The sequence below is a fragment of the Tenebrio molitor genome, chromosome 4 (assembly GCF_963966145.1).
Source record: "Tenebrio molitor chromosome 4, icTenMoli1.1, whole genome shotgun sequence".
Lineage (NCBI taxonomy): Eukaryota > Metazoa > Arthropoda > Insecta > Coleoptera > Tenebrionidae > Tenebrio > Tenebrio molitor.
Window position 1 is genome coordinate 8,692,973 of NC_091049.1, and position 6,705 is coordinate 8,699,677.

General features: G+C 35.6%; 3 long non-coding RNA genes across 5 annotated transcripts; 2 read left to right on the plus strand and 1 right to left on the minus strand.

The window, feature by feature from the left end:
- The first annotated feature begins 233 nt into the window (after nucleotides 1-233).
- LOC138128810 (uncharacterized) lies at nucleotides 234-1,279 on the plus strand. Its single transcript, XR_011158925.1, has 2 exons — nucleotides 234-865; nucleotides 928-1,279. It is a non-coding gene; the product is annotated as an uncharacterized lncRNA (long non-coding RNA).
- A 406-nt stretch (nucleotides 1,280-1,685) lies between these two features.
- LOC138129217 (uncharacterized) lies at nucleotides 1,686-5,281 on the minus strand. 3 transcript variants are annotated; one of them, XR_011159162.1, is made up of 5 exons: nucleotides 4,941-5,281; nucleotides 4,623-4,814; nucleotides 4,171-4,575; nucleotides 3,876-4,104; nucleotides 1,686-3,822 (listed from the first exon to the last, which is right to left on the minus strand). It is a non-coding gene; the product is annotated as an uncharacterized lncRNA (long non-coding RNA). The 3 variants fall into 3 exon arrangements; XR_011159160.1 differs by having other exon boundaries at nucleotides 4,623-5,281; XR_011159161.1 differs by having other exon boundaries at nucleotides 4,171-4,578; nucleotides 4,623-5,281.
- Nucleotides 5,282-6,282: 1,001 nt separating this feature from the next.
- On the plus strand, nucleotides 6,283-6,705 carry LOC138129073 (uncharacterized). Its single transcript, XR_011159059.1, has 3 exons — nucleotides 6,283-6,377; nucleotides 6,481-6,564; nucleotides 6,622-6,705. It is a non-coding gene; the product is annotated as an uncharacterized lncRNA (long non-coding RNA).

Consider the following 6,705-nt stretch of genomic DNA (forward strand, 5'->3'; position numbering starts at 1 on the left):
CACGTATTGCCCAGACGTGTTAGGCACGTATTGCCCAGACGTGTTAGGCACGTTTTGCCCAGACGTGTTAGGCACGTATTACCCAGACGTGTTAGGCACGTATTGCCCAGACGTGTTAGGCACGTATTGCCCAGACGTGTTAGGCACGTATTGCCCAGACGTGTTAGGCACGTATTGCCCAGATGTGTTAGGCACTGCTACAACTATGTACATGGCCAACTGTATCAAAACGCTAGGCGCTTATTATGGCCGTCCCACTTGGTTTGAAAAAGTGTTCCCGTCGAGTAGGCCCTGGAGCGTACGTACAATGGCGCCCCCTAAATTAACATTAGGAACTGATTTGAAAACGAGATTCGTCACAATGGCAGTATTGACAGTAGTTGCGTTCGTTTATATTATTTTTATGCTAATTTACGTCAAAATCGTTCGGTTATTGTAAAATGAGCAAATTGACGTAAATCTAAATCGTTCGGATATTAGACGTCAGAGTCATTAGAGGAAGCTCGATCTGCTAGGAGTATTTCGACCGAGGATGTTGAGATTTTGGCGCCTGTCACAATAGTAGGGTTATATCTGGTTATGTTTATGTGGTATGTGGAACAAGAGAGAAAAACGGGCATTTGCACAAGGTTTGAGTGGTGGGAAACGATGTAGGAGGACGCCCTAAGGATGTCTGGCCAGAAAAAACGCGAAAATTCGACCGGGAGCTAAAGTGAACAATTACCTACCTTATTTTCGTTCGTTTATTTCAGATTGATCTCCAATCAGCTGTTCAAGTCTATTAAATTTGTGCTTGCATCTCCGAGGTAGTATTCGAACGCACCTAGTACCTACCTAATCAAAACTTAGAAATAGTGGAAAAAAGGTCAATATGATTTTTTAACGTTCCGCTGCAAATATTTTTAAATTAAGCTACATTTGATGCAGATTGTCAGTAACAAGCCAAAGAACAATGAAACCATAATCTGTCAAAATTGTGCCGTTGTTAATGTTGAATGGAAAAAGTACCCTGCAGCAATTGTGTATCTAGTTGATAACCCGTGGATAACATAGCAGAGCATTTTGTTGGCTGTGCAAGGTCTTTCACCAATGGTTTCAGATTTGGTATTATCCAAACCATATACAGTATATATCGTTTATAACGACGTGGAAGGGACCGGCGAAATTCGGTCGTTATAACCGAAGGTCGCTATTTCCAAACACCATTTTAATACTGAAAAATCTTTTTATTTTCATAGAAAAGTGTACATTTAAAGGTAAATAAACGTGTCGATACATTTTTAAAGCTTTTATTACAAATTTAGGATCTCATCCTGTGTGTTCCTCCCGTATGCAATTTCCTTTAAACAGAACTGTAATATTTTTCATTCATTTTGTCTCTTATTCGTTAAGGTACTTCATTAATTACAGCAAAATTTCAGGGCACAAAATGTTACTGCTTGAAGAATATATTTCAAATTTTTCGCGCGCTAGGTACTACTTTCTCTGCGTAGAATTTAGTGATTTTTATGTCACCCAATCTCTCGCTGGACCTTCGACCATACAATACATGGACACGGCATGCGAACCAGTTTGTAGGCAGTTTGTTTGAAAGCAACATGAATGGGCGAGAGGGGAGAACGGTGGGAGGGGCGTGGACTTTCCAACAGAGGCGGGTCGTTTTTAGGGGGCAATAAAACAATAAATTCGAAAATAAATATTTAAAAACAAAATGTGTATTAAAAAAAACCGAAAAGAGATACAATTGGAATTATATACTACTGACCTTTAAACAATATTGTTTTTGTGAGCATACTTCTCACTCTATTGCCAGTGTCTGCATCATTTAACCGTGTAGTTTCATGATGTAGTCTTAGTTTAAAATATTTTTCTAAAATTAATTTAATCAACTGTAAACAATGATTGTTTAAAATATTTTCAGTGACCATATGCTCAGCAAAGTCATCAAACAAAGTTAACGGTAAATTTCTAATGGTAGAATTTATCAATATATTTGGCAAATTTTTCATGTGAAAAATGTCATGCTCTGCTTTAATCACTCTGAGACATTTTTCTGCAGTTTCACAAATTTTAATTACCAATGGAGAAGCACTAACCATTCTGCCGTATTGTTTTCTTTGTTGTAACAAAGAAACAACAGTACTATTTTCGAGGGTGAGAAGACAAAAAGCACAGCTAATACATTTTGTGAGACATTTAACAACAAATCCAGATATATATGCCACAATATCTGTCGTATAGGTTGTTAAATGCCACACTGGAGTGCTGATATAATCATGCTCTTGCAGTTCATTGAAAATTTGAATAAAATCTGGCGTGTCTTGTAAGTTCTCACCATTATCATTACAAGTTAAAGTTCTAGATGAACAATGCAATAGCGACGTATTATCTATCGCCACTGCATTGCCTGAATCTGCACCTTTTATTTCAGTGTGAAGTAATAGGCGTTTGTAAATCGCTTCAAACTGTTTGCAAGTGGGGTTGTTGTTGGATCCACCTCTACTCCTCACAGCACTAAAAAATATTTCAAGATGATCTTGTGAGATCTTGTATGTCAATATATATTTCAACAAGGGAGTTTCAGATTGTATATATTTTGTAAACATAGACATTAAACTTTCAATGTCCACCAAAAAGCCGAGAAATCCAGTTTTTCGGTTTGTTTGCACTACTGGTACACCATTCAATTTAAGGCCTAAAATATAGTTTTTACAATATTTTAAGTAATCAATAATTTCTGTATGATTGCTCATAGATAATGGTTTACGGTATTTTGTTTTTGAAGCCCAATTTCGTGAGTTTAATATATCAAATAAATTATTGAAAATTTTGCAGAACGTTGCTGTGCCGGTAGCACCTAGAAAATCTTCATGTTGCAAATCTAAACAGAGGAAAAGAAAAGCATCCGCTACACTATTACTAAACGTCTGTGCTGCAATTTTCACTTTCATCTTTTCTCGTGCCCACTGTAAATGTCTTTTCTGCAATTTTGTTGCAGCATGAAGACCCTCAATGTTCTGTAAATTGACCAGGTTTTCAAAAAAAAACCACAAAATTTCATTTCCATCCCCATCTGTCAATTTTCCCTGACTGGCCAAGCAATTTCTGATTAATTTAAGCATATGACAAGCGTCTAAATAGAAAAAGATATTTTCTTGTGATTGAGGATTGGGGAACGAAGTAATTAAATTCGAAGTGTCCTCAAAAGACGCACCCAAATTTGTCGCCATGGCCAGATTTGTAGGTGTTCCGTCAAATGTAAATGATGAAACAACAACCCCAGATTCATTTATGAACTCTAGACATTTGTTCAGAAGATTAACTTTTTCAGTGCCGTTTAAACCATTAAAAAAAAAAATAACCGACCGGTATTTTCCAGTTGGCATTTAAGGCTACCAACATAAAAACCAACACTTCTTTTGCTTCTGGCGTTGAATCGGAGTCAAAATTGCCACCAAAATCAACGTAGCCACAAAATTTCTTTCCTGTCCATTCAATCATTTTTCTAATGGCCATTTCATCCATCACCAAGTTACAAAGAACTTGATAATTTCGGGAAGTAGCTTCTGCAACTTTCATTTTCAACGCTACCAAGGATTCCTCCGTAAAACCGGGTGCACAATTAACTGAACGATACCATTTGCTGATAGTATCCGGATGAGGAAGAGATTTATTAAATTTGTTCCTCACGTAATTATACGCTTTAGCAGAATAAAAGTTTAAGGTCAAAGCAAAGGCTCTTAATTCTGGTGTATATTTTTGTTTGGACGGCCCTTTTAACAGCTTCTTGATAATTTCTACCGATGACGCTGGAAGCGATGCCTAAAACATGATTGGATTAATTAAATTACTTAAATAAGAATTTTGTAGCTTACACCAACGGCAATTTTTGCATTTTCACTTATATAATTGCTTTCATGCAGATGTTTCAGTAATGATTTCAAACAAAGAATTCTTGCTTTTAAACGTCTATTTCTTTGTTGCAAAGCAACAAGTTTCTTCCGTTTAATTGCAACAGATCGTTTGGCAATATGCCAGTTTCTTTTTCCTCTTCTGGGAGTATTAAATTCATCACTATAGATATCTCCAACATATCGTGGATTCCTAAATGTATAATTATAACATTACACATACAAATATTCTCATTTCAATTAAGAATTATGTTCTTACCTCTTCCTTTTTTTGTGTCTAATTTGTGCAATATCTTCATCATTTGACGCTACTGATGGTGTGGCAGAAGATGAATCAATCGCTGTAACTTTTTTTGTCGTTTTTCCTGTGAGTAATTTTGAGTTTCTTTTCAAACGTTGTAACTTCATCAATCTCACTCTAAAGTTCCTCATAATATAAGTTTTCTTGTCTCATTAAAGAAATAACTTTTCTCGCCTTTTTTGTGGAGGACCCATAAGGCTGGTAACAGATTTCTCTTTTAATTCTCCACATTCTGAGGCTGACTTTGTTGCTGAAGATGATGAAGAAAGGGGAAGAGCTAGGGTTTCCTTTTCTTGAACCGGCAAATTACTTGCACAATTGAGTGTCTCCTCTGAAGTCACTGATGATGCTGAAGTCGAAGAACTACTACATATTAGAGTAAGAAACAATGTTTAAAATGTAAGACTCACCTTGTGCATATAACACCGCTTCCAGATGAGGTGGGCATTGCATCCTTTTTTAATCTTCTTCTCCCACTAGGTTCAGTATAAAAATCAGAAGTTAAAAAATGATCCGAACACAAAAATGTAAACCGCTGGGAATTAATTTCTACTCCCAAACTTTGAAACCACTTGTTTCTTTCAGTTACATCCTTCGGAAAACTAAAACATAAAAACATTTCGAGTATTTTCTACAAATATAATTAATATTCTGTTGGAATCCCAGATTCCATAGCGATGTGACGCTTATGGTTTGTTTACATGAAGCACGTGGATCGTTGTACTTACAGGTGATATGAACGCGTTGCCGCTTTTTCATACGGTCGTTTACACACATAGCACTTCCTAACCATAGTTAACAAAGTTTATAATAGTTTATATTAGTTATATCACCACCAAACACAAGATTAAAGCACAAAAACAACAATTTCGCAAACTAGGCAGCCATTAGAGATGCTACGAAATTAACTTAAAATTCACCGAGCGGACACGATCACAAGCGAAGTAAACTAATTGACCAATCGCAGCCTTGATCTCAACAAGGTTCAATTTCGCGTTCGCTTGCTGTTTTCCCCTTACCCCACCTGCATATGTTGGCTTCAACCAAAATTCAGTGTACCGTGTCTATGTATTGTATGGTCGAAGCGCTGGACAAACTTTTTTTTTATACCTATAAATATCACACGTATTAAACAAATTACAAACTTTTAAAGATTCCAGAAATTTCTACATCCGAAATTCCCATTCCCGATCCCAATCTTGGAACAAATCTACAAGACATGGTGTTGAAGAAAACGCGATATCCAACTCTTCTACCAGTACTATATTCGATCTTCATGCTGACCACTGTAAATTTTTCAGAGTAGATATTGATATTAAAAAGTTTTCTTTCAAATGTGAACAAAAATTTGAAATTGAACCTGAAATAGTCGACAAAATAGTAACATTAACCATATACATATAAAGTCCATTCGTTTTGTATTGAACTTTTCAAGGTCAAATAATTTAAATTTTGGCTCTGTAATTATGTTTTGTAAATAGTGACATGCATCTAACCAACATAATGTGATTTAGCAATGCTCAATTCAACGTTTACGGTGTTTACCTGCATGTCATTATTTACAAAACATAATTACAGCCAAAAAATAAAATTATTTGACCTTGAAAAGTTCAATACAAAATGAATGGACTTTACTTTTGTTAAGGGAATAAAGTTAATTAGTGTTGTAAGGTCCGGTAATTGACCTAGTCAATGACCCATTTGACCGGTCAATAATTGTCAATGACTTGAGGAATTTGACCAGTCATTTTTAAAATTTAAATTTCCCGCTTATAATGTTGAAGATTATAGGATATGATGACTGTTTGACTGATGAGATGAGGTTATCAGGGGTAGAGCACTCTTATAGACGACCTTGAATCAAGTTTAATATTTTGCGGCAACTACAGATGGCGCTCAGATCAGAAAAAAATTAAAAAATTTGCTACTACCAACACAATTTAGTAATTCCTATGGTTGGTCATCCTGGATAAATCCCCAATCGCATTCACTTTCCTAGTAATTCCCAGAAAAGTGTTGCGACCCATGACGCAATTTAGTGGAAAGTGGAAAAATACATGTAGATTTTGTGTTTTTGTGTTCAATTTTTAAGTACTTTTGGACAATTTGTAAAAAAAAATGAAGCCGTGTTGTGTACCCGGATGTGAAAATATTCCAAATCGCAGGTAGGCTGTAAAAATTAAATTTTTAAACTTTGATAATAATCAGTCAATGTTTACGAAAAATCAAAATTTATATTTAATTATTTATATTATGTTTGTTTCCCAGGCGTTAAGGAATCTTCCAAGACAGAAGACTGCTTCAGTCACCTTCAGGAAGAATATAAATATGTTACTCCTGAAAAAATAAAAGGTAGGTCTGTTTTTATGTTATAGTTCAAATACCTAATTGATACTTATTTTAATTTAGATGCGCTTCGAGCTTTAGCTCCTACCATCATTGGGCATTCTCCTGAATCCTGGTCTGTGGAAGAGCCAGAAAAGACATATCCAG